Raw genomic sequence first — 27,906 nt, 5'->3', positions numbered from 1 at the left:
ATCATGTGCCGCTTATTTATAGAGGACTAAAAATGAACATTCTTTCCAGATGCAAACCCTCACACTCCTCCCAAGGAACCCAAGAAAAGAAGCACACAAATCCAGCTTACGGAGAGAGAGTCTTTCCAAGGTTTTAAATTGTGTTACCCTATTACAGAAGTCATGGACGAACTCCATTATAATTCTGGGCTCTGCCTGGCATTGTCACCCTGCAGTGTGGACCTGGGAGGAGACCTGCTCCCATGAGGTGGTGGGGCTGGGAGGCCTGAGAGCCAGCTGCAGCTGTGGGTCAGGGAGAAAGCCCAGGTAGCAGGTAAAACACACCAGCACGTCTCAACTTCCATGTGCATACACGTGAAGTTCTGGTTAAAATATAGATTGTGAGTCAGTAGGTCTGGGGCAGGACCCCAAATCCTGCATTTCGGACAAGCTTCAGGTGATGCCTGGTGCTGCTAATCTGTAGACCACAAGTTGAGTAGCAAGAAAATATGATATTCAGAAGGTGGCAGGAGGTATGAGGGCATTCAGGCAAAAAAATAGTTGTCAGAGTGAACGGGTGAAAGGCATGTTGGTAGAGGTGGTGAAGGACAGTAATAGGACAGAGGAGTGAGTGGTTCAGGTAGAGCCACAGGGCAGTGGTGTGCCTGTGTGGGATTCCGTGAGCAGGAGCTGATGTGCTGTTTCCATGGGCACTGGAACCGGATGACCTAAGGGATGCCTGGGTCAGCTCATTCCTACCCGTGATCAATGTAGTTGGTCTCTCTGGGCACCAGTTTCTACTCTAGTCCACCTGTTACTGGATTATTGTGAATATTAAATAGCCCATCACATGCAAAGGGCTCTAGCCATAGGCTTTGAGCATGGGGACCACCGAGGATGGGCACATCTCCCAATAACAGTAGGCAGGGACAGGTGAGTTCACGGTAAGTGGATGGGACTGGGACGAGGCAGACCCCTCAATGTCAGACCTTGGGATGTGAAGAGACTGTGGTCTTTGGGAATGAAGAGATAGCTCCATAGAAACGACAGGGGAGAAGGGTGTGGTCAGCCTCCCATCTAAGGGTTTGGGGCTCAGTGCCATGGTGTAGGGCTGGTCCTGATTAAAACTCTCCTGCCCAAGATCAGAATCCAGCCGGCGGCCAAGGCAGAGCTTGGCCCGAGGGCACAGGACACAATAAGGGAGAAGAGAGGCTGAGGCAGGGAGCAGGCCAGTCTGAGTCTCCAGAGCATGTTGTCAGCAGCAAGGCCCCTGGGCAGGGCCACTTTTCTTTCCTACCAACAGCCACAGGTAGCACTGCTTCTTAACTTTTGCCTCACTTTTGTTATCTGTGGAAAACCATGCTTATGAATTGATTCTAAATGACAGTCTTGTAAGGTCCTTAAAAAGCTGTCTGTGCTTTGTGTCTCTCTTTCTCTTTCGTTTGTTTACATGGAGTTTGTTTGTTTATTCCCATGACATGCAGAAGTTCCAGGACTAGGGACTGAACCCGAGTCAATGCAGTGACAATGCCACTTAACCTGCTGCGTCGCCAGATAAATCCTCTGTCTCTTTTTCCACCTCTCATTCGCTAGTCAACCCACTGTAATTCAAAATCTCTTTTGGTTTTATAGAATCAGCTCTGCAAAAACTTTCTAGCTGTTAAATCCAATAGATACTTTTTAGTTTTTGTATTAGTTAGCCTCTAGAAGGCCACTCACATTTGTCCATGAATCCCTCCATCCTGAGACTCTTCTGCTTTGGCTTCCTTGACCCTGTTTTCCCGTGGCTTGTCACCCTCATTTCTGAGAGTCTTTATCTGGGTCATCCATACCCTTACTCTTTTTTCCAGCTTCTCCTTAAGTGCTGGGGTTTTCCAATGCTTGGTCCATTATCTTTTTCTGTTCTATCTCTACAACATATTTGCTCCTCTTCTTCCTCCTTCTTCTTCTTCCTCCTTCTTCTTCTTCCTTTTTTTTTTTTTTTTTTTTTTGTCTTTTTAGACATGTGGCATATGGAGGTTCCCAGGCTAGGGGTCTAGTCGGAGTTGCAGCCACTGGCCTATGCCACAGCCACAGCAACACCAACACCAGATCCGAGCTGCATCTGTGACCTACACCACGGCTCACAGCAACACCAGATCCTTAACCCACTGATTGAAGCCAGGGATCGAACCTGCATCCTCATGAATGCTAGTCAGATTTGTTTCTGCTGAACCACTATGGGAACTCCCTCCTCCTTCTTTTTAAAGTCAGGAAACTTTCAGTTGTATGTGACGGAAATGATACTCAATTCGTTAAATTTTGTTTTATTATTATTATTTCTTTTGGCTGCACCGGGGTCAGGGATCGAACCTGCACCACGGCAGTGACAATGCTGGATCCGTAAACCACTGAGCCATCACAGATCTCCCATCTTACCATTTTTAAGTGTACAGTTCAATAGTGTTAAGTCATTCACATTGTTGTACAGCCAATCTCTGGAACCCTTCATCTTGCAAAACATTAAACAACTCCCCCTTCCCTCCTCTTCCAGCCCCTGGTAGCTACCCTTCTACTTTCTGTGTCTATGATTTTGACCACTCTAGATACCTTGTATAAGTGCAGTCATGCAGTGTTTCTCATTTTGTCACTGGCTTATTCATTTAATGTCCTCAAGGTTCATCTATGTTGTAGCCCGTGTGAGAATTTCCTTCCATTTTAAGGCCGAATAATATTCCATTTCATGTATATGCCGTATTTTTTTTAACCATTTCTCCATTTACAGACAGTTAGGTTGCTTCCATATATTGGCTATTGTGGATAATGTTACTGTGAACTTGGGTGTACAAATACCTCTTCAAGACACTTTTTCCAGTTCCTTTGGGTATAGACCTAGAAGTCAAATTCTGGACTACTCAATTTTTTTTTTATTGAAGTATAGTTGACTTACAATGTTTGGTCAATTTCTGCTCTATGGCAAAGTGACCCATTCATACATATACATACATACATTTGTTTTCTCATATTATCCTCCATCACGAGTGACTGGATATATTTCTCTGTGCTATACAGTAGGACCTTATTGTCTATCCATTCTAAATGTAGTAATTTGCATCTACTAACCCCAAAGTCCCAGTGCATCCCCCTCCTCCCCTCCCTTTGCCCCCTTGGCAAGCACAAGTCTGTTTTCCATATCTGTGAATCTGCTTCTCTTCTGTAGATAGGTTCATCTGTGCCATATTTTAGGCTCCACACATAAGTGATATCCTATGGTATTTGTTTTGCTCTTTCTGACTTACTTCACTTAGTGTGAGACTCTTTAGTTGCATCCGTGTTGCTGCAAATGGCATTATTTTGTTCTTTTTTATAGCCGAGTTGGACTACTCAGGTTTTTTTTTTTCATCAAAAAGGAAAAGAAAGAATAAAAAAGAGATGATCCAGAGGCATAGAAATGGGGACATGTGGAGGTGAACTTCCAGCCACTGGGGTCCCAGGGTGCTATCTTTCATTTGGAGTTTCTTTCTTGCTGACATTTTCTTCTCATGCCATGGGAAATGGGCTTCCAAAGGCCTCGGATTCAAATTACCGCATACTGAGTGGTTTAAACAACAGTAATGAATTCCCACAGTTTTGAAGGCCGGAAGTCTGAGATCAAGGTTTAGGCAGGGTTAGTTCCTTCCAAGGGTTGTGAGCTATTTCAGGTTCTACCCTGGCCTCTCATGGTTTGTTGGCATCTTCGGTGGTTCTGGGTTTGTGAAGCATCACTCCAATCTCTGCTTTTATTTTCACATGACATTATCCCTGGGACAGGAGAGATTTTCTCCTTTTTATAAGGACACCAGTTATTGGATCAGGGTCCACTCTAATGACCTAAATTTAACTCGATTATCTCTGTAAAGAGGTACGTGACCAAGTAAGGTCACATTCTGAGATCCTGGGGGCTAAGACTTTTATCTCTTTTTCCCCATTACGAACCATAAAGTCACACTAGTACACCAATTCCAGTCCACTGCCCTCAGATATATTCCAGTCGTTCTCTCTACCACCTCCCTTCTTTGACAGTAAGCAGTCTGGCTCTGATTACCTACAACATTATTACTTATTGACGGAATCCCTTTTATCAACAAGTCTCCTAGTCCACGCTCTGTTACACTTTGCAGGTGGGCAGTCAAGTTACACTGCCCTCTCCACTGGGATCACTCTTGCCAAATAATACTCGTGTTAACAGCAAGGATCAAGCCCCTCTTTCCCGCCTCCATGGCCCTTTGGGACCTACCAGTTCTTAGACCCCAGAATTACACTTATTTGGAAAGTAACATTTATACAGCGGTTTGGGATTTCTCAGGAATGTACACATGTGCTTTTATTTAAAGTCATCCTAAGAGCATCCTAAGAGCATCCTTAGAGCATCCTAAGAACTCTGTGAGGTGGGTCTTCAGCCCTGCTTTAGAGATCAAGAAACCCAAACTGATTTAAACTGTGTTGGCGGGATCACGACAAGTAGCTCAGCCTGGGATTACGTCATACACTTCATGTCCTTCTGCACCTGACTATGACGTGGTATAGATGACCCTGAATATTCCACAGGGTTAGGAAAGACACCTTAGAACTTCAGGACCCTGAAGAGAGGGTGCATTTTTCAGATTTTTTTCAGTTAGTTCGTTGCATTTTCATGTCTCCTGTGGTGTGTGAAGTGAATTTTCTGGAGTTATCCTTTACCATCTCTAAACATACACATTCGTGATCTGTGATTTGTGCAGTATAGAACTTGAGTTCTCGCTTCACAATGAAATGTAGATTTTTCCATTTAAAGTTAAGTCCTTCATATTTAAATGCTAAATAGGGTGGTACTTTTAAAAGAATTCCAGATGGTTACATCAGGAGACAAAGAATTTAAAAAAAAGAGGGACTAGCCCAAGATTACTCATAGAGCTTGAAGCCTTTTTGATTTAGTTATGAATGAAACACATTTTCATTTATCTTGTGTTCGACTTTTCATACTTTGTTCTAAAATGATTGCCACCCCCTGTGACTGTAAGCCCTTGGGCATGTGGTTTTCCCCTCCCCCAGGCCTTCCCCCCCCCCCCCCCCCCCCCGCTGTGCCTGACTTCCCTCACAAACCCATTATTTTTGCCAATATAAGATGAAGTTGCTCTGCTTAGAATAAGAGGAGGCTCTCCTAAGCCTGTAGGTGTTTTCCTACACAGCTTGTCTCTTCGAAGAAGACAGTCTGTGTGGGTCAGAGAAGAGGCTGGGGGGGCTGTGTTGCTGCTGTGCCTTGAGCTTTGCAGACAGAAGTCCTCCACTAAGGTCCTTCCTCCAGGTTCCTCTCAGGGTTCAATGGCCAAGACTGGCACCTGGTAGTTTCTCTCGGAGAAGGTAAGGCACTTGGGTTGGGTTATCAGAAACCATCCTCTCACCTGAGGTTCTCAGAGACCAGGCTTCTTCCCTCCCTCTGTGTGGGCTGCCTCTCTGCCTCTCTGAGCTGAAGAGGTTGTGAAGAAGAGGAGGAGGCCGAGAAAGGCTAGAAAGGAGGCACCCTCCCTGTGGTTTGGGTTCACAAGGACACATTGCAAAAGTCCTCAAGGAATCAAGAGGGCTTTGCCCAGATATTACCATGTGAAGGTGATGCCCACTTGGCTTTGGGAGCCTGGCTTCAACACCCTGATGTCACTTCCTCAGCCAAGAGACTCAGGCTGGCTCTTGATATGGCCATCAGGTTCCAGAGGGCTAACCCAGGGGCCACAGGAGATGACAGGCCCCATTGAAACCACTAGGGTTTTAGCAGCAGACAGTTTTGATTAGGATCCAAACCTTGGTACTTATAAGAGCTGTCGCCTCCCTGATCATGTACCCCCATTGGAAAAGCAAAATGGCTCCTGGATCTCCTTGAAAGACTTCTCATAAGATGGTATTGTCCTTCCACATGTGGTAAACGCAGCTGTCTTCTTCCATGTAATAGCCAAAGACTGGTTCTTCACTCTGCTTTATAGATCACAATGAACTTTTTCAGTCACCTCTGACCACACTGTCTGCAAAATAGTGTCCCGGAGGTCATGCTGTCCTTCTGCCCTCACCTGCACCAGGCAGGTGTTTCCGTGACAGTCTGCTTACGACCTGCCTCTCACACACTCTCACTCTCAAGGGCAGACAGTCTGCCTGTTGTACTCGCTGCTGCACTCATCACTCCTTGAATCAGTGTCTGCCTCAAGGGAAGCTCTCAATTCATATTTATTAATTGAGGGAACGAATGAAAAAAAATTTAGAAGGGTGGAAATCTTTCCTTACAGGACCAAATTAGGTAGGACAGGTTTTTTTGTCAGTAGCTCAAGAAAGCAAGGCACATATGGGATTCTGGAACCACAATAGATGCATAAAGTCAAAGTCAGTGCTTGGGACGAGCCGAGGTAAGCCCTGGAAATATGCCTTGTCTTGATAGGAGAGATGGATCTGGGGCCAGGATCAAGTCTGTAGTCATTTAAACATCAGTGCCAGAAGAGCAAGGGCGAGGTTCAAATCTATTGGGTCATTCTGGGGTTAAAAGCTGAAAGAAAGGAAGAAAGGAATTGGACTCAGGAAGAACATAGTAATAAAAGATAGCATTTATTTCTCATTTGTTCATTTATTTATTTGCAATTTATAGGTATTATCTCACTTACTCCTTATAAAAACCTTCAAGGCATTATCTATTATTACCTCCATTTTGCCGATAAGAACATCGAGACACAGAAAGCAAAAGCAACTTGCCCAAATATTCCTGGATGGTTAGGGGCTGAACTCGGGGTCAGTCACAGCGGTCTGGCTCCCAAGTTAGACCAGCACAGGTACTAGGCACATGGGCTCTTTCTTTAGGCCTCCACATCAATGTTTCTGACCTCTCCACTGAGCAGAAACTTTCTTCAGAATGAGTCCCTGGGTTTGACACAGTAATCATTTGAAATAACCCAAGCTGGTGATGATATCAGTTAAACTGGAATAGTTCTTAGAAATGCACATCTTCATCCTGCAATGCTCATTTGTCAAAATGATAGGTTCCCAAGCACCCCGGATTCAGAGATGGTCAGAACCAGGAGCTCCTTAGAGCCCTCCTGGAGTGCCCCTTTATCCTACGGATGGGAAACCAAGCAGGAAAACTCTGCCTCTCCCTCACTGTCCCTTTTACGGGCTAGTGGGGAGCCGAAGAGCGTGGAGATTGAGTCCAGGCTCTGGTCCACTATTTCACATTTGTGATTTGTGCAGGTTACTTGAGCTCTTTTTAGTCTCTATTTCTGGTAAAATGAAAACAAGTGCTTTCATGCATGATGCACACGCCACAGAGTCAGCGCTCAGGAGGGGTCATTTTAGAAACCTGGACTCTTGCTACTGTTTCACTCCCATATCCTCAGCATGATGGCTTGTCACCTCATGGTCACAACACGGTGGACACAATGCATTTAGTGCAGGTTGGCGGAAAGGAGGGGCTGGGACATGTCTCACCAAAAAAATTACTTGTTGTTTATAAGTTCGAAGTTCACTGGGTGCACCGTATGAACTTTTATTTGCTGCTCCAGCCAGTGCTGTAGCCTATGTATGAGCATCCACAGTCAGCCAGTTGTGACAATGCTGGCTTCCCTTCATCCTTACTGGTACCAAGTGAGGTTTTCACTAGTGCTTCTTGCTGGTAACCAGCATTGGTTAGAAGGAAATCTGATCTTCCTGGTCCCCTGTGGTTGGGTAGGAGCCAATGATGAGATCTGGCCAGCGAAATATGAGTACAAGTGCTGTATGTCACTTCTGGATTCGAGCACTTAATTGCCTATGTGTGACTTTCTAGAATTCCCCTGATACAGTAACTGTGGAAGCAGAAGTGGATTTGGGGGCTCCATAACCCTGGATCCCTGAGCGTCAGCAGAACATCTCTGCTGACTTGTAATGTACACGAGCATGAAGGAGAAGTAAAACTTAGTTTAAGCTAGGAGTTGGTAAACTATGGCCTGCAGGCCAAATCTGGCCCATCTCCTGTTCTGTAACTAAAACTTTATTGGGACACAGCCGTACCCATTCATTTATGAATTATCTAATGGTTGCTTTTTTGGCTGTAGAGACAGAGTTGAGTAGTTGCTGCGGAGACTGTATGGATCACAAAGCCTAAAATATTTACTGTTTGGTACTTTACAGAAAAAAGTTTGTCAGTCACTGTTTTCAGTCACCTTTTGTGGTGGTTTGTTATTACAGCATAACTAGCCTCTCCTGGTTGCTTTCCTGAGTACAGTTTTTAAAGCTTGCTAATTTCATGGGTTTAAAAAAAAATAGGGTAACATTGTGTTTACATGTCTTTGATTTTTACTAGAGTCGCACGTTTTTCTCTTTGTTGACTACTTGCTACTTGTATTTGTTTGTTTGTTTGTTTTTTTAGGGCCACACCCGCGGCACATGGAGGTTCCCAGGCAAGGGGTCTAATTGGAGCTGTTGCTGCCAGCCTACGCCACAGCCACAGCCATGCCAGATCCTTAACGCACTGAGGCCACAGATCGAACCCTCAACCTCATGGTTCCTAGTCGGATTTGTTTCCGCTGCGCCAAGATGGGAACGTCTGTATTTTTCTTTTGTTTGTTTATGGCCTTTACCATTTTATCATTAGGAGTCTAGTCATTTTCTTATTGATTTGATTGAGTTCTCAAAGGAGAGAGGATATTAATCTTTTGTTGTTTATATTTGATTTACTCTACCAAGGCTTAGCTTAGAAAGGAGGTAGTCCTTTTTCTCCAGAAGTCCAATAAATATTTAATTATATTTGCTCTACTTTTTGTATTTGATTAAAATTTAAAAAAAAATCTATCAGTAATTCATTTCAGTGCAAGGGAGAAGGTAGGTACCTAGATGAATGCTTTTTTGAAATCGCTGATCAGTTTTCTGATGCTATTTATTTATTTATTGCTTTTTAGGGCCGAATCCACTGCATATGGAAGTTCTCAGCCTAGGGGTCGAATCAAAGCTACAGCTGCTGGCCTACACCACAGCCACAGCAAGGCAGGATCGAGCCGCATCTGTGACCTAGACCACAGCTCACAGCAACGCCAGATCCTTAACTCACTGAGCGAGGCCAGGGATGGAACCTACATCCTCATGGATCCTAGTCAGGTTCGTTTCTGCTGCACCACAACAGGACTCCCCCCAACACAGTTTATTGATAAACCTTCCCTTTCTCATTGTTTTTTTAATATTCCTTTTATAATTTAAGTTCTTTTATATGAAATAGTCCATCTTAAGGCTAGTTTTTCTGCTGAAAGGATTATCCTTATATTCTTGCGAAGTTGCTTTTGTTATCATATTAAGTGAAGAAGCAAAATACAAAGACGTATATATGTATATATGTATTCTCGGCTATACACGAAAAGAATTTTATGCACAGTAAAAATAGACTGGAAGGAAAAAAATTCTAAAATGTTTATAATGACAGTGTTTGTATAAATCTGTGTTTTATAGTTTTCACCGTCTTTCCATTTTTTGGTCATTTTCTAAATCTTCTCACATACTCCCAAATGGAAAACTCGTTTATTTTACGGGAAGAAATTCATCCTAAAGTGGAATCTTGGTTTCCTAATTTCTTTGACTTCTATTATATTTACTGCTACCTTGAGAGGTTCTTCTGCAGTTCTAAAATATGTCCATACTGTTTAAATTCTACAGGCCTCTGTTTCCTGCCCTGTGAAGCTGTTAGCTTTCACCTGTTATCTCTCATCACCTTCTTATTTATTCAGACAAAAACTCTTTTACCTATTTGCTACTTTTCAACCCTCAGAGCTCTATTGAGATTTAGATCAATGTTGGCAAAAGCTTTGGCACCTGAGGGAGAAATGGGGGGTGGGGGGATGGAGGGGGTGGGAGGGTGAGCAGGGGCTTGGCTCCAGGAGATGGGAACCCCCAGGCCTGAGGGCTCCTGACTTGGCTTCCAGTGCTCCAGGCTCGCCTCCCCAACCACTGACCACACATCTCTACCTACCATGTCCACAACTGTCATCAGATACAACCTCAACTTTCCTATGCTTCCCACAGCCTCCATCTACCTTGCTGCCCTCACCAGAGACTGGAATTCCTCCTTTCTCCAAGTTCCCTCATTGTCATCATCACCAGGCTCATTCATCCACGATATTCCTCTTAAAACTCTCCTACCATCCATTTTCGGCTCCTAGCTCAAGCCTTCGTGATCACTCAGATTGGAGGCGGGGGGCGTCTCCTCTTCTCTGGTCTAACATACTCTTAGAGCCTGCCAGGTTCTCTTGCTAAAATACAAGTCGAGATCAGGTTCTTTTCTTTAAAACTCCCCATTGTTGATTTTGTATCCTGACATCCATTCTGTTCTTGCTGTTCAGCTTTAGTCCTTATGTTTCATCTTCTTGGTATCTGATCTTCAGCATTTCGTAAAGAGTAGTAGCTAATAATGCTCAGAGCTATTCTTTATTGAGTGTTTTATGGGTCAGGAGCTATGCTAAGATCTTTATGTATATTAGTGTAGGTATTTCTCATAACTCTCCGAGGATGGTATTATTAGCATCTCCATCTTATAGGTGGAGAAACTGAGACGCAGAAAGATGAAATAACTTGTCTAAGTTCCCATGACTACCACTGAGTAGACCTGGGAATCACATCCGGGTTTCTCTGATTTTGCAGTTCACACTCTTAGGCATCAGGCTGTATTCCTTCTCATACTTCTTTGACTTGACTTGCCCTTGTGGGGTGTCTGTGCCCAGTGCTGACCCAATAGAAATTCCACACCCTCTAGAAACTATCATACTAAGCAAAGTTGGTCAGACGGTGAAAGACAAACATATGATATCACTTATACATGGAATAAAAACAAAAGGATACAAATGAACTTATTTGCAGAACAGAAACAGATTCACAGACATTGTCAAACTTATGGTTACCAATGAGGACAGGTGGGATGGGGGAGGAATGGATTGGGGGTTTGGGCTTAGCATGTACACATTGAGGGATACAGAATGATTGGCCAATGGGGACCTGCTGTATCGCACAGAGACCTCTACCCAGTATTCTGTGATGATCTTTGTGGGAAAAGACTCCGAAAGAGAATGAGTGTGTGTACATGTAGAACTGAATCACTTTGTTGTACAACAGAAATGATCACAACCTTGTAAATCAATTCTACCTCAATAAAATTTTTTTAAAAAGGAAATTCACACCGTTATTTCAGCTCCTTTGGAACTCCCTACCCATGAAGTGAATACTCTGGCCAGGTTACCTTTCCCTCGCTGTGAGGAGAAAGGGGCTTCTTCAGTGAAGGAAGTGGATGAGCGACCCTTTGGGATCTCTGCCGGCTTTGGATTAGGTGATTCGTGTGGTGGGTGCTTCGTGGACCATGGTCTGCCATGACAGTGGCCAGTGAATAGGCAGGATGTCCCAGGAAAACAGAGTGTCTTTGGGACCTCTGCCTGTTGGTTAAGTGTTCTGGATTGTGCACAGGTCAGCGTTCTTGCTTCAAGATGGCCAGCTGTGCTGTCAGCCAGATTTTTACACTTCCTGTGTCCTGGCCATGTCTGGCTCTTGGAGAGGATGGTGGGGTGAGGGGCTTGTCCCAACTCTACTTTCAGTGAAGTTACTTTGTTAGTTTGCCATTGATGATAATAGTATTTATACCATAGGAATCACAAAGGTGACAAATCATGGCTTTCTTTTTCTCACAGAACCAGTTGTAAGCCACTTATCAGAACAGCACTGAATACAATCCATGGGTTGAGTGCACAGGCTTTATCATCAGAGAGGTCTGGGTTTGTATCCCAGATACATCACTTCCTAGCTATGGTTCTCCAAACCTCAGGTTCCTCATTGGAAGAATAAGGATGCTAATAGCAACATAATAGGGTTGTTGTGAGGATTAAATGAGATAATACGTGTAGAGTGCTTAGTAGAGTGCCTTACCCACTGTAAACATTCAACAGTTGATAGTAACTATTATTGCTAATAAATGAATAAAAATGAAGACGTTATGACAGCCATTAAAATGTCTTGAACGTCCAAATTGAAGCATGCCCTTAACTACATGTAATGTGTCACGGAGACACAAACTAGAATACCAAGTGTACCTGTTTCCCGCAGCATGAATGAGCATGTCTAAGACTTAAAGTTATTGGACAGCGGAAGATGTAAAGTAAGAGTATTTTGATTGATCAGTTTTTAGGAGGTTTACACAAGGAATGATTCTCAGTAGACGTTACTCATGGATTTTACAGAGGTGGAGTCAAAGGGCCAGGTAAGAATGAGATTTGAAATCAGTCAGACCAGAAAACAAGTGCTAGTTTTACCATTTGGAAGTTCTGTGACCTTGAATGAGATACTTGATTTTGCAGAACTTCAGTTTCTTATTTATAAAATAAGAATAACCTACTTTGTATTGTAAGAATTGCATGAGTTAGTGACTTATATGTGAATGATCTTTGTTCTGCTAGAAACCATCCCCAAATAAGGATTTGTTATTTCTTACAGCTTTATGGGTTGGCAATTTGGTCAGCTCGACTTCAAGTCTTGCTTGGAATCCCTCATTTGACTGTGCTCAACTAGAGCTAGAGAGTCCAAGATGGTCTTACTCACATCTGATCATAGGTGTTGGCTGATGGCTGGGATGCCTTAATTCTTTCCCCATGACCTCTCGGCCTCCAACAGATGGGGCTGAGTCTCTTCACAGCACAGTGGTCTCAGGGTTCCAAGAACAAAAAGAGAAACTGTAAAACTTCTTCAGGGCAAGATGCCAGACCTTGCACAACAACACTTCTGCCATATGCTATGGATCCAAACAAATTATCAGACCAGTCCAGATTCACGGAGAGGCATGTTTTGTTGCAAAGGAGCTGAGAGCAAGGAAGGAGAGTCCCTAGGATCATTAGTATAATTATTTCTCATGCATATTAACATGTGAATATTCTCAGTCTTTCCTGTTTCTGCTACTTCGCCTTTGTCCCAAGTTAATAAAATAATGTCTTTGTATTTTCCAGTTTCATCCATTCCCCTTCTTATAAGATGATTTCTGGCTTCCTTGTCTGATTTTCTGGATATTTGTGATTTAGACTCATGGGAATGATTAGAGATGGAGAAGCAGAAAAATGGGCAGAAAAAGGGAAGAAAAAGGAGACCAGAGCCTGTCCCAGTAGTGGTTGGTTTTCAGTATGTTCTGTGCAGAAATGGAGATGAGGCTGGGATGAGGGACTCTAGAACTGCAGAGGGTATTTGAGACTAAAGAGCAGATGAGGGAATTTTAAGGAGTTCATTTGGAAAGCAAGTAATGAACAGAACTGTTTCAAAATTTCTTTTGACTACTGGATCATATTTCTTTGGGTGTGACTTTGCCTGGAAATCAGGTAACACTGGGTCTTTGAATTTATTTGGGTAAAATACATAAATGACTCTTCAGTACCTAAGACATAGTGGGTACATGCTATAATGACCTAAATTACTTCCGGCGGCCACTTCCCTATTTCTTAGGCTAAACATGATGGTTCTGTTTTCAGGCATTCAGATATTTCTTGCCTCCCCCTCCATTTTTGCCCACCCCTTATGGAGAGATATTTCTTTTGCAAGACCCAAAGTAAAAATCTGGGGCATTGCTGCGAGACATTAAATTCAGGTCTGGCACAAAGGAGTAATTCCATTTTCCCCCTTCTCTATGCATCATTTAAGGCCATAGATCCTGAGGACTCTGTCAAAAATACAAGCAGCACTAGCAGGGAGAAAATTCACAGGCATAGATTTCTGGGACTGCAGAACTACACAGGTCTTGTTCTCATTGTCATGGGTATGTGTATTTCCAAGGTACCCAGTCTCCTATTTTTCTGTATTTTTTGAGGAAGAGCTTTCCTTTTATTTTTCTACTTTGACCACAATATTTGTAGTCATCTTGGGACTATATAAGATAGGCTTGAAGATCCCCCAGAAGTAACAATTTTCTCTTATTTGCAAATGAACCTTTCAGTAGGAGTTTCCAGTTTTATTTTATTTTCACTTTATCACCATATGAAATTATTATATATAACTATTTATTCTCTCATATATTTGCTTTTCTTTTTCCACCTAGAATGTAAGCCTCATGAGGCTTTGTCTTGATCTGTTTTGTTTACCACTGAATTGCCAGCATTGAGAAAACCATCTGTCACAACTGATATTTGTGGAGAGAATAATGGATTCTTCTTCCGAAAAAATTTTTTTCACATGGGAGACTTCTGGCACTACAAAGTATTTCAGAACATAACAGGCTAGGTATCTCTCTTAAACGTCATAAATTTGGAAAACAAAGAGATGAGAGTCAAGCATTGAGGTCCATTCACAATAGACTAGAGCAAAAGATGCAAAGTCATACTAAAAAGACCATTTTTAAGGCTCACAAGATTTGCTATAGCATGATTGAATATACTGACGTAGATTAAAAATATGTCAGAAAACAGGTTGGACAGTGATGGAAATGAACCTTAAAAGACAGTGGACAGGTGAACTCCATTTCCTCATAAACACTCAATATAGGGGAGAAGCCATCCTGGCCGCTGAACTGGACTGTCCCATTCCCACTGAAGGGCTCTCCCTAGTGAGAAGTAGTCCTTAAGTCACCCCAGCTGGGTACTGTGGAGGCGCTCCCTCGCTCATCAGCCCTTCAAGTCTTGCCACTTTCTGACGGAACTTAACTTCCCACCTGGGTCTGCTTTCTCAAAGAAAGTGTGCAGGTCATGATTACTAGAGGCCTCTGGGCCCCACAGCTCTTCTACTTCTCTGTGTAACACAGCTAATTGGAATTCTGGTGTTTTACATCATTCTCATTATCTTGGTTAATGGGAACCCAACCTTGAACGTCAGATCCATTCTCCACAGAGCGGCAGTTATGGTTCTGAGCCTGCACAGCCAAGGATCAGACCTACCTTTTGGGTTGTTTGCTGTAATGAAAGTCCCCCTGGGAAGGCTCCAAAGACACAGCCACCCTTTTGAGCCACCAGGTGTGTTTTATTGTGGATTACTCCCCTTTAATCCAAACATTTTTAGGAAGAAGTGAAATGGTCTTCGTAACAGACATATGGCATGAATACCACCTGTCTGGAAAACCACATCCTTCTACCAATGAGGCCAATACTGCTTCAACCATTTCTTGTTTCTTCTTTGAGAATGACCTTCAGGGCCACTTGTGATAGTCTTAGTATTTCATTTAAGTTCCATCACTGAGCTATGCCTTGTGCCAGGTGGAGTGCTAGTCCCTAAGGGCTGTGACACTTAGCAAGAGCCCCTCAGAGACATTGAGCTTAAGGCCCACAGTGAGAGTTCCCAGCCTGGTTAACGACCAATTCACCTGACTTGATTCCAAGTGATTATTTTATTGATTCCAGAGGCTAAATCTGCAACCAAAGGTCACATTTTCCCCCCCACCATTTCAGACATTCTAATAAATCTACTAAAGTCTCAAAGGGTAATTTCTCTCTAATAAATTTATTTTTCCATAGTGGCAGCATCATTAAAATAGGTTTTATAGCTTATCTTCATGGAGGGACATCATAATTCAGATATATAACTCTAGGACCTTGGCTGAAGACAAAGCTTTCCTCAAAAGCCCTTTATGTATATTCCTTCTTAACTCAGTTGTTAGACAGTTTTACTATGAATGTTAGCATTTCCCATTCCTAAGCATAGTCTCGTTTTGCTTACACATGTGAAAAGAGGCTGTTTTATACTCTCAATTCCACTTTTAATATTCAAAAGTCATTTTAAAGTTTCTGAAGGGTGAATGTGGAGACAAGACTTTTGAGAAGAATTTATCCAGTGGTTCTGAGGCCTGGCTGGCATTAAAACCCCCTGGAGGTGCTTTGGAACTACCTGCCCAGGTCCCATCCCAGAGTGATTAAGTCAAAGTCTCTGTTGGTAGTTCCCCAGGTGATTCCAAATTGTGGCCATGGATGTGAGCCATTGTGTTCTAAAACCTGGCCAGGGAGTATCAGCTCTTCCGGGAACTAGAGAGGAGGATCTAAAGGCCCTGAAAACCCAGTTGGCAGCCACTGCTTTCTTACCAAATAGAAACTTCACATGGATGTTCACTAGCCAGGGGTTTCACTGTCTTATGTAGAGCAATGGAATCATCTTGGTTTTCCTGGGTCCAAGGATTTCCCATAATATGCAATTCTTAGTATGAAAACCATGAGAGTCCAGGAAAACTAGGATTGTCACCCTACTCGTGGGTCAACATAAAGCATTTTGAACCCTCTACATTGGAATGAGACAGCCATGACTCTAGTTTCTGAAGTTTTGCTCTTGGATTTCTGAGCTCATCTAGCGCCTCTCCCTTTGATGGACACCCAGACCCATCCTAGTTTCTCTGGCTCATTCATCTAATTGCTATGACAAGGAGTATTCTTGTCTATTTAGAGAATGGCTTTGAGCCTTTATAATTAGGAGGCATCTCCTGCTGACCTGCCCTTGAGCTTGGGTGCCTTTCTTTGGGCCTGACTCTATTGAATGCCCAGTATATGGGGGAAGAGAAGAAAGGTACTAATATTTATGTTGTGTTCTTTACATGATCTTGTTTAATCTGCAGGCTAACCTTATGACATTGGTATATTATTCCTATTTTTTTCAGATACTGAATCTCAGAGAGGTTGGGTCAATTACAAAGGTCAAACTTAGATCTCTACTATTGCAACTCCACATTCTCTGCACAATGTTACCTGTTTCAATTCTTAATAGAGAAGTTATACAGGTAAAAATGCAAATTTCCACTGATTTTGAGGGGGCAGTGGAAAGACAAATTGATATGGAGTTCCCATTGCGGCTCAGTGGTAACAAACCTGACTAGTATCCATGAGGATGCAGGTTCCATCCCTGGCCTCACTCAGTGGGTGGAGGATCTGGTAGTGCTGTGAACTGTGGTGTAGGTTGCACACGGGGCTTGGATCCCGCATTTCTGTGGCTGCGGTGTAGGCTGGCAGCTGTATCTCTGATTTGACCCCTAGCCTGGGAACTTCCATATGCCAAGGGTGTGGCCTAAAAAGACACACACACACACAAAGCCAAAAAAAAGAAGGATAAATTAGTGATCACCCCACTGTTTGTAAGGTAACTCTTTAGATTGCTCCTTACTAGGAGAGTTACTCTGGTGAATGACTGATTATCCTTAATGGGCATAGAAAGAGCACCAAGTAGAATGATTCATTATTGAAAGTTTAGTTTCAGTTCAGATGAATCACATCAGGAAAGTACGAAGTTTTTTGGTTAGTATTTCTAGGAAAACAGCTGGGACGTAAAGACATTCAATGTCGAATATTGCAGCTAGAGAAACTCAGGATTCAAAGCCTGAAGAGGCCACTTTTCTGCTCAGTTCTAATGCCTCTGATCCAGTTTGGAGCAAAATATCCTAGGTAGGTGTCCTGAGGACATGTACAGGCTCCTGGGCTCTGTGAGTGAGAATATCAGGTAGGAAATAGCAAAAGCCCTGGGTGGAGTCAAGTTGGAAATGGTCATCTATGAAGGAGGGGGAGGTGGAATGCACTTCCAAGTGCCCAGGTGATGGGAATCAGTAGTTGAATGGCCCGGTCCCTATGCTCACACACTAGTGAGGGAGAGAGACAAAGGACCGGAACTTGTAACTTACCATGGTGGACTATATCCTGATAAAGGATGGTCTAGTTCCTACAGGAGCTTATAGGAGAGGATTCAGGGAGGGCTTCCCAGAGGAAGTGAGTTGTATGCTGAAATCTGAAGCATGAGTTGGGTTGAAGGTGGTTATGGTCATGGTGGGACTAGATAGAGAATATTCCAGACAGAGAGAACAGCATGTGTAAAAGTTAAAGAGGGTATTTGGGGAAATAAAAAAAAGTTTAGTATAAGTGAACTCTTTCTCTCTCTCTCTCTGAGTGTGTGTGTGTGTGTGTGTGTGTGTGTGTGTTTGGGGATGGGAAGCAAATCCTGGAGAGAGATGCAGGGGAAAGATTATGCAGGGTTGTAAGCCACATTAAAAAACTCTGAAGTTTATTTTAAGCACAATAAGGAACCATTGATGGGTTTAAAGTAAGGAAACAACAAGATCAGCTTTGATATTTCAAAGGATTATGCTGACTACAGTGCAGACTGAACAAGAGAAAGGCAAGAGTGGTGAGAAGGAGGAGACCAATTAAAAGGTAGCAGCAGAAATCCAATTGTGACATGAAGGCAGCCTAATCAGGATGGTGGCTGTGGAGTTGGAGAGAGGTAGATTAATTCAAGAAACATTTAGGGGTAGAATGGATAGGACTTGGGATGAGGGAGAAGGTGGAAAGAAAGATGACTTGACTATCTGGCCGTCTTCATAGATGAAGGTAGGGTGGAGAAGTTGATAAAGTTGTATTGTGTTTCTGGTGGGTCGTCAAATGGAACCATCAATTAGAAAGTTGCACGTATATGGGTCTTCTGGCCAAGGATGGATTTATGGCTTTGAAAGTCAATGGCATATGAATATTACTTAGAGCCACAGGTATAGAGAGCACTTGGGGAGTGTATGTTAAAAATATAGGGAAGAGGGGAATTTCTGTTGTGGCTCAGTGGAAATGAATCTGACTAGTATCCATGAGGATGCAGGTTTGATCCCTGGCTTTGCTCAGTGGGTTAAGGATCCAGCATTGCCATGAGCTGTGGTGTTAGTCAAAGATGGAGCTTGGATCTAGTGTTGCTGTGGCTGTCTTGTAGGCTGGTGGCTACAGCTCTGGTTCGACCCCTAGGCTTGGAACCTCCATATGCTGCTGGTGTGGGCCTAAAAAGACAAAAAAAAAAAAAAAAAAAAAAAGAATAGGGAAGAGGGCCTAGACAGAACTCTGGAGTTACCAACATGTAAGATCCGAGCAGAGGATGAGGGGCTCCAGAAGAAGACTAGGAAGGAATGTTAGAAGAAAACCAAGAAATCATGGTGTCATGAAATCCAAGATAAGAAGGTACTGTAAGAAGGAGGAAATAGAAGACCCCAGAGCTGCAAAAAGATCAACCTAGGTAAGAACTGAGGAATGTCCATTGGATTTGGCACAAAGAGGTTTCTGCTGACCTGGGTGAAGCAGATTTGGAGATGGGGGCAACAGCCAGATTACAGTAGGCTGAAATTTCAAGGTAGGAGTGGAAGTGGGTACAGTAAGGGTGCACCTCCTTTTTTAAGAAGCTGGGCTGTGAAGGGAATGCAAGAGGGTGGCAGCTGGAGGGACACGTGGAGTTGAGGGAGGATTTTGTGGTGATGCTGATAGTGAAGGTGAGAAATGCTTGGGACCTAACTGAAGGGAACCAATCTGGAGAGATGGGGAGGGGGACTGTTGACATAGGGAGGCGATCAGGGGAGGGGTATGGATTACACAAAAGAAGGGGCTCACCCTTGGGCAGATGGGACAGGTGGGAAGGAGAATGGACCAAGTATAGGCGCAAGTGCTGGTGATTTTGGCAGCAGAAAGCTGAAGGAAGATGAGTTTCATTTTCTCTGATGGAGGACGTGAGATGAGACTAGTTGTCAAAAGTGTGGCAAAGAGTAGAAGGACTGAGAAAGAACAAGGTTTCATAGCAGCTATGGAGAAAGCAGATAGGACAAAGGGAGACATAAATGGCCTTTCAACAATTCTTTTTTATTTCTTCTAGTGTTTTTGAGCCTGGAAAGATAAATAAAAGGAATTGAATTCTCTTTGTATTCCCAAGAAATCAGCAATAAACTTTACATCTGCTTCTGGAAATCTATCCGTTGAAATCAAGGTCAAACTGAGGACAGTGTACAAGGTCTCATAAAAGCAAATGTTCTCAAATAACAGACATCATATCACCTAAAGACGTTGGGATATTAAAAACAGGACTGTCTTTTGGGGACACTTTAGTTCTTTAACCAAAAAAAGGGAAATCAAACCTTTCATATTGGGTGATACATCTAATGAATGTCAAATACTCTAATCATAATGGCCGCTTCAGAGACAAGTATTACTATCATGTCCTTTTACAGACGAGGAAACTGAGGCATAGAAGATTTACTCAAGAGCAACAATTTTTTTTTTTTTTTTTTTGCCACCCTGGCTCCCAGGCCAGAGACAGAACCGAAACCACAGCAGCAGCCTGGATTGTTGCAGTGACAACACTGAATCCTTAACCCACTGCACCACATGGGAACTCCCAAGGCCAACTATCTTTAAGAGACAAATCCAGGATATGAACTAAGTCCCAGATCTTTCCATTATAAAATATCCATTCAGTGTATTTGATATGGGGAGGGTAGGGGGAAATCCCTGGTTTCTATGCTTGTTTTCGCGCCCTGTAAGCTGTATTTTTCCTTTACATTTAATGAGCCATTTTATGATTAGATTTCTCAACAGTTGATTAAGCATGAATAAATTCGAATATGTCGATGTAAGCTGTTTTTAAGTCTTAGAAGATTTTCTCAGGAATTATTTCTTCAACCAAAAAAAAAAAAATGAACTATTCAAAAATGATATGGGAACAATTGGCTATCCATATGGAAGACAATCAAATTAGACCCCTCACTTACACCATACATCAAAATAAATTCCAGAGGGACTCAAGTGCTAAATGAATAAAGCCAAACCACAAAGTTATAGACGAAAATGAAAGATTATTTATAACCTAGAGATGGAAAGGTCTTCCCACACAAGATGCAAACTCAGAAGCTGTAAAAGAAAAGATTGATAGACTTGATTACATGTATGAGGATGCAATTACAGCATTGTTGATAACGGTGAAAAATTAGAAACAATCTAAAGATCCCTTAATAAGGAGCTATTTAAATACATATTGAACATTTACATTATGGAGAAGTAATGTGCCTAGCAGTTAAAAGCATGGCTTTCTGATGCCAGCCTGTCTGGGATTGAATCTCATCTCCACGACTTAACTAGCAGTGCGTCCCTCGGGAAAATTACCTATATTCCTCGATTTCCTCATGTATAAATTAAGCACAAGGATTTTCTTTATCTCATAGGCTTATTGTGAGGATTAAGTGAATTAATCATTTAAAGCACTTTGAATAGATCCTTACCTAATACTTACCTCCATCTAAGTATTAGCTTCATTATCATGTAGCACTTAAAAAAGAATGAGGCAGGCCAATGGGTAGCGATTCGGTACCATCTCAGGCTGTTATTAAGAAAATGGGAGAATATTATATAGAGTGTGGCTCCATTTTAATAAGAATATGTTCATATTTACATATGCATGGATGAAGAGGAGTAATGAGAAAGACTGGAAGAGAGCAACCCACTGAACAATGAATGGTGGTTGCCTCCAGGGTTTGGAGAGGACTAGTCACTTTTTATGCTTCCTCATTTTGTTTTACTTCATTCCTTCGCAAAGACAATGAGATTACACATTTTGTGTTAAGGGAGAAAAGGAAGGAAGGAGGGATAATGAGGGGAAGGGAAGAAAGACATTTTTAATACTCTCTGCTTTCAAGATAGGGTAAACCTAACAGCACAAAAACACAAACACCCACGGCATGGGGCCCTGCCCCCTCATCTCCTGACACAATTCTGAGTCTTAGAAGTGAGCCATGTGGCACAGAAACCTGGGAAGGAGAAGAGGGAAAAGACTGTAAGGGGTAGGGCCACACCTGTGGTCCAAATGCTCTTTATGACTAATGGAAAAATCAAATCTAGACAGCTCATGCATAAACCCAGGCATGAATTCAAATGGAATATTGAGTTACATTTTGAATAAATCAATTCTTTTTTTTTTTTCTCAGACCAATGATGCTCTCTTTAACAACATCTTTCCAGATTTGAGCATGTTTTAAACAAGAAGAGGCGCTTTCTCATGTTTCCAGGCTATCCACAGAAAATAGGAGGGTTGTTTGCGCTCATGTGTCTATGTGTATGTGTTTAGCCCCTCTGATATATTGCCTTGGCCAGTCATTTTCCTCTTATCACCATAGAAGAGACATAATTTAGAGACGCAAACTCATTAGATGAGAAGAACCCAGGGCTGGGGGTTAGGAAATCTGACTGGTCCTTTCCCCAGTTACATCAGTTGTTTGTGTGTCCTTGAGCAAATTACTGAGTTCTTTAGCTGTATAATGTGAAGATTAGATGGTACTGTTAGTCTCTTCCAGCTTCCAAAATCCCAAGAGTTGCTGTGCATTTTTTTTTTAAAAAACAACAACAACAACAAAGTAATCACTCTCCAGAATGATTGCAATGAGAAACCGTTTGCTTCTTGTTAGGTGGTATATTTGACAATTAATAAAGGTATAGTATCAGTGTGCAGGGTAGGGTCTGTAGAGGAGGTATTATTTAGAAGAATATTCTTTCTCTGGTGAATAGTCCTGACATCCTTGTCAAATATTAGTTGACTATAGACATATGGATGTATTTCTGGACTCTCAATTCTATTCTATTTTGTTGATCTGTATGCCTATCCTGTACCAGTACCACATCTCTTGATTACTGTTTCTCTGTACTAAGTTTTGAAATTGGAATGATGAGTTTCCCATAAGAAATTCAGAAAGAGCTTGTTAATTTACATAAAGAAGTCAACTGGGATTCTGACAGGAACTGCATTGAATCTGGAGATCAATTTGAATCTCCTTTAATTTCTTTCAACATTTTGTTGTTTTTGAGTATATGTTTTTCATTTCCTTGGTTAAATTTACTCTAAGTGTTTCATTCTTTTCTGTGCTACTATAAATAGATTTGTTTTCTTAATGTTATTTTTGCATTGTTCATTGCAAGTGTGCAGAAATACCATTGATTTTTGTATATTGATTTAGTGTCCTGCAACTGAATATATTTATTAGTTCTAGTAGTTTTTTTTTTTAATCCTCCAGGATTTTCTATGTATAGTATTATGTCATATGGAAATAGAAATAGTTTTATTTCTTTTCCAATCTGGATGCCCTTTCATTTCTTTTTCTTGCCTAATTTCCCTGACTAGAATCTCCAGTACAATGTTGAATGCAAATGGTATGAGTGGACTTTGTTTTGTTCTTGATCTTAAGGTTAAAACATTCAGTCTTTAACCACTAAGTATGATGTTAACTGTGGGGTTTTTTGCAGATACTTCATACTTATTTCTTTTTCCCTTTTCCTTCCTCCCTCCACCCCTCCCTCCCTCTATCTTCCCTCCCACCTTCCTTACTTCCTGCCTTCCTTCCTCTTTATTCCTTCCCTCCTTTCCTTTCTTTTTTTGGTGCTAGTATAAATGGTATTGTTTTTTATTTCAAATTCCAATTGTTCATTTTTTTGGCCATGCCCATGGCATGCAGAAGTCCCTTGGCCAGGGATCAAACCCACACCACAGCAGCAATCTGAGCTATAGCAATGACAATGCAAGGTCCTTAACCCACTAAGCCACCTGGTAACTCCTCCAATTGTTTGTTGTTGGTATGCAGGAAAGCAATTAACATTCCCATCAGCAATGTACTAGAATTCCAATTTTCCACATCTTCACCTTGTATTCTATACTAACCTTGTATCCTATATCCTTGCTCTCATTATTTATTAGTTTTGAGAGGTTTTTTTTTTGTCAGTTCTTTGGCATTTTCTACACAGACAATTGTGGTATAAGTTAACAAAGAATTTCATTTCTTCTTTCCAATCTGTATATATTTTATATCTTTTTCTCATCTTTCTCTTTAACTAGGACTTTCAGTATGACCCTGAATGAGAGAGATAAAAGAGGACATCCTTGTCTTATTCCTGTACTTGGGGGGAAAGCATCTAGTTTCTCAGTAGGAAGAATATAGGTTTTCTATAAATGTTCTTTATCACATTGAAAAAGTCTCCCTCTAGTCCTAGTTTTCAGAGAGTTTAAAAAAATTTTTATCATGAACAGGTGTTGAATTTTTATCAAGTGCTTTTTCTGCATCTATTGATAAGATCATGTAACTTTTCTTCTCTACCTTGTTAACGTGGTAGATTATATGCATTGATTTTTGGCTGTCAAAAGAGCTTAACATATTGGATTAAATTCAACTTGGTCATAGCTTATAATTATTTTATATATCATTAGATTCAATTTGCTATTATTTTTGCATCACTGTTCCTGAGAGATATTAGACTGCAGCTTTTCTTTCTTGTAACATCTTTGTCTAGTTTTGGTATTAGGGTAATGCTGGCTGCATAGAGTTAAGATGTGTTCACTCCTCCTCTAGTTTTTGGAAGCAATTGTAGAGAAATAGTAACTTTTCTTCCTTAAATACTCAGTAGTATTAGGCCAGTGAAGCCATCAGGGCTGGTGCTTTCTTCTTCCACTTTTTCTTTTTTCTATTTTTTTCTTTTTGCTTTTTATGGCCACATGCAGTATATGGAAGTTCCTAGGCTAGGGGCCGAATGGTGGTGTAGGCTGGTGTACCTGCCAGCCTACACCACAGCCACAGAAACATGGGATCCAAGCTGCATCTGCAACCTATACCACAGCTTATGGCAACACCAGATCCCTAATCCACTGAACAAGACCAGGGATCAAACCCGAGTCCTCATGGATCCTAGTCAGATTCATTGCCACTGAGCCCCAGTGGGAACTTCCGGGCTGGTGCTTTCTATTTTGGAATTTTAATTATTGATTCAACTTTAAAAATAGATATGGACCTGTAGTAATCTATTTTTCCTTGTGTGAGTTTTTGGCAGTATGTATATTTTAAGGAATTGCTGTATTTCATCTATGCTATTAAATTTGTGGGTATAAAACTGTTCAAAAAATTAGTATTCCTTTGTTATCGTTTTAGTATCCCTGGAATCAATAGTGATGGACCCCTCTTTCATTTCTGATATTAATGATTCATGTGGTCTTTATTTTCAGCCTGGCTAGAGGTTTTTCAATTTTATTGATCTTTCAAAGAACCAGATTTTGGTTTCATAAATTTTCTCTATTGATTTCCAGTTTTTAATTTCATTGACTCCTGCTCTAATTTTTGATATTTATTTTTTTTTCTGCTTCCTTTAGGCTCATATTACTCTTCTTTCTATATCCTAGGGTAGAAGCTCAGATGAGTGATTTTGGATCTTCTTTTCTGTTGTATGCATTTGGTGCTATGAATTTTCCTTTAAGCAGTGCTTTCACTGCTTCCTGCAAATTTGTATAAGTTGCATTTTCGTTTTCATTTAAGTCAAAATATTTTTATTTTTCTTGAAACTTCTTTGATTCATGTTTTGTTTATAAATGCATTGTTTAATCTCTAAAGCTGGGTTTGCAGGCTACTGGTTTTTAAGAGCACTATGGTGCTGGGATGAGGAATGGGGAGGTTAGGGTATAGGGCAAATTAAATGCCATAAAGTTTGCTATTCTTACTTAAATCCAGCTCTTTTAAAAAAGTAAATGCTCTTCAGATTTTTGCATTCTCCTGGTTAAAATTAGAGTTTTGAAAAATTAGGCATTTTTTGCCTGTGTTCTTTCTTACTTTTATGAAGAATGGGAGGAGAGAACTTTCGAAGTCCTTAGTCCACTATTTTCACTGATGTTCTTAACACATTTTTTTTTGTCTTTTATCTTTTTTTTTTTAGGGCTGAACCTTGGCATATGCAGGTTCCCAAGCTAGGGGTCGAATCGGAGATACAGCTGCCAGCCTAAACCACAGCCACAGCAATGCCAGATCCAAGCTGAGTCTGCGACCTACACCACAACTCACAGCAAAGCCAGATCCTTAACCCACTGAGCGAGGCAGGGATAGAACCCAAAACCTCATGGTTCCTAGTCAGATTCATTTCCACTGTACCACGATGGAACTCCTCTTAACACTTTTCAATGTGCATATTTGTCCTCCATCTTTTTTGGTGGAGCGTCTATTCAAGCCTTTTGCTAATTTTTGTATTTGGTTGCTTATTTCCTTTTTGTTGAGCTTTCTTAAATAAACTTTATTTTGGAAAAAGTTTAGATTTACAGGAAAGTTGCAGAAAAAGTACAGAATATTGCCTTGTAACTTTCATCCAGTTTCACTTTTGTTAAAAAATTTCATCACCTTGGCATATTTGTCAAAACATAAGTAATCAACATTAATACATCATGATTATCTAAACTTCAGACTTTATTTAGATTTCCTGTGATTGAGTTTTGAGAGGTTTTTTATTACTCTGGGTGGAAACTTTTGTTAGATAGTAATTGGCAAATGTTTTCTCTCAGTCTCCCAGTCTGTAGTGTTTCATTCGCTTTAACCCTATACTTTTATTTTTAAGATGTCAGCAAAAAGAGTATTTGAGTGGTACCATTTTCATTTTATTCTTTGTATCTCTCTTTGATGAACATAAATCTTTTAAATAAAATAACCAAAAATACTGTTCCAAAATATCATGCTCGGTTTAACTTGAAAAAATTTGAGTTAAAAAAGTTAAAGCTTTATGCAAAAGTTTTGTTTTTGTTTTTCTGTTATTTTTGACTGAAAAATCCCAAGTGTATTAATCTCTTTTTTAATGTAAGAAATAAGTCTTAAAATTCAGGCTGCAGTTGTGGCACAATATTACTACTCGAGGACCACACACTTTTGACAGTAGTAAATAAACTTGGTTCAATACCTGAGATTGCAAAGTCAAGTTAAATAATGACTGAAACATCACAACTGAGCTATCAATGCATACAATTTATGCTTCTTTGCAAGTGTGAAGCTATTGATTGTTAATTATTCAGGCTTGGAAATCTTCTGCCTGCCCTACCATATTTGTGGACCCAAGTGTCAGGTCACTGTTAGAATTCTATGTCCATCTTGAACTCAGAGAATGGATATCAACTGTTTCAGAGGCTAAATAACTAGGGAGACCCGAGGAGCCTCCAGCCACACACCCGGCGATGCATTCAGCCCTGAGCAGGTGTAGTCAGTATCTTTTCTCTGTCCCATCTTAGCTGTGTCTTCATCTAGTTCCCTGCCCACAGAAGCCTACCTTCCTCCCTCTGTCTGTCCCTATTGTCTTTCTAGGTTCCTAGATGTCGTTTCTGTCACAGTAGCCCTGGTAATTTTTGATAATGTTCTCAATGGCAGAAAGCTGGCAACCTCTGTGAATAGTTGGAGAGCAATGAAGAAAATGCTGAGGAACCCAGAAGAGGGATGGTCATTGAAACCTGGCAGAGATGACGTTTGCTATATATCCTGCGCACTGTAGGGGGCATCTGTCACCCTGAGTATGGGGTTGGGATGAGCACCAGAGGGGAGGTCAGGATGCCTGGAGTTTTTAGCTGGCACTGGCTTCAATTCACTGTGTGCCTTAGGCATGGGTAAAGGGCTGGGGAGCAAGGAGCTCACTCTTTCTCTCTGGGTTCAGTTTTCTCATCTGTAAAATGGTGCTAGTGGAGGGGCTGGAATTCTTGATCCTCAGGGATCTTTCAAGCTCTCATGGTCTAGGACAGTGGTCTTCAAACATTTTTGCTCATATACCTCTAAATGACCTCTTGAAAAACGATGACTCTATGAACATTATAAGTCAGTATCTAAAATTTTGCATTTTCTATTTAAATAATAGTAAACGTGATTTAAAATATGCTGTAAAACTGACAGTTTTAAAGTGAGAATTCTTATATCTAAAGATGGATCTAAAGAAATCTAAATGTCATAATGATATGAGACCCCCCTCATCCATGGCGTACCAAGCCAGGGATTGAATTGGAGCTGCAGCGTGACCTACACCACAGCTGCAGCAACACTGGATCCTTTAACCCACTGTGGGGGGCCAGAGATTGAACCCATGCCTCCACAGCAACCCAAGCTGCTGCAGTCAAATTCTTAACCCAATATGCCACAGCAAGAACTCGCCTTATCTCTTTTTAATAGATGGAAATACTGAGGAGACTTGTTCATATAAAAAAAAGAGTGCACAGAAATGGAATTTTGCTATGTCACTGATGCTTAATACTTTGCATACCTTTGGAGTTATTTACCAGAAATTACACTGATTTATTAGCAAGATTATTTTTGATTTTATTGAAAGCAAATAATTAGTAACCACTTGGCTCGGAAAAGGATTTGTTACCCACTCAGAGAGTCATTTACTTTATCAATTACGGAAGTAT

The 27,906-nt window shown here is 41.3% G+C and overlaps 1 protein-coding gene across 40 annotated transcripts in view; it reads left to right on the top strand.

Annotated features, from left to right (window-relative positions):
- MTHFS (methenyltetrahydrofolate synthetase) overlaps window positions 1-27,906 on the top strand; it is a 315,580-nt gene that overhangs the window by 134,769 nt on the left and 152,905 nt on the right. The gene's annotated exons all lie outside the window — the stretch shown is intronic.

This window comes from Sus scrofa, chromosome 7, assembly GCF_054392235.1.
Source record: "Sus scrofa isolate SSC_HxYL_T2T_F1_AM1 chromosome 7, Sscrofa_HxYL_maternal_Yorkshire_Landrace_v2.0, whole genome shotgun sequence".
Classification (NCBI taxonomy): Eukaryota; Metazoa; Chordata; class Mammalia; order Artiodactyla; family Suidae; genus Sus; species Sus scrofa.
Note: the sequence above shows the minus strand (reverse complement) of the source record. Positions and strands in the feature narration are given on the sequence as shown.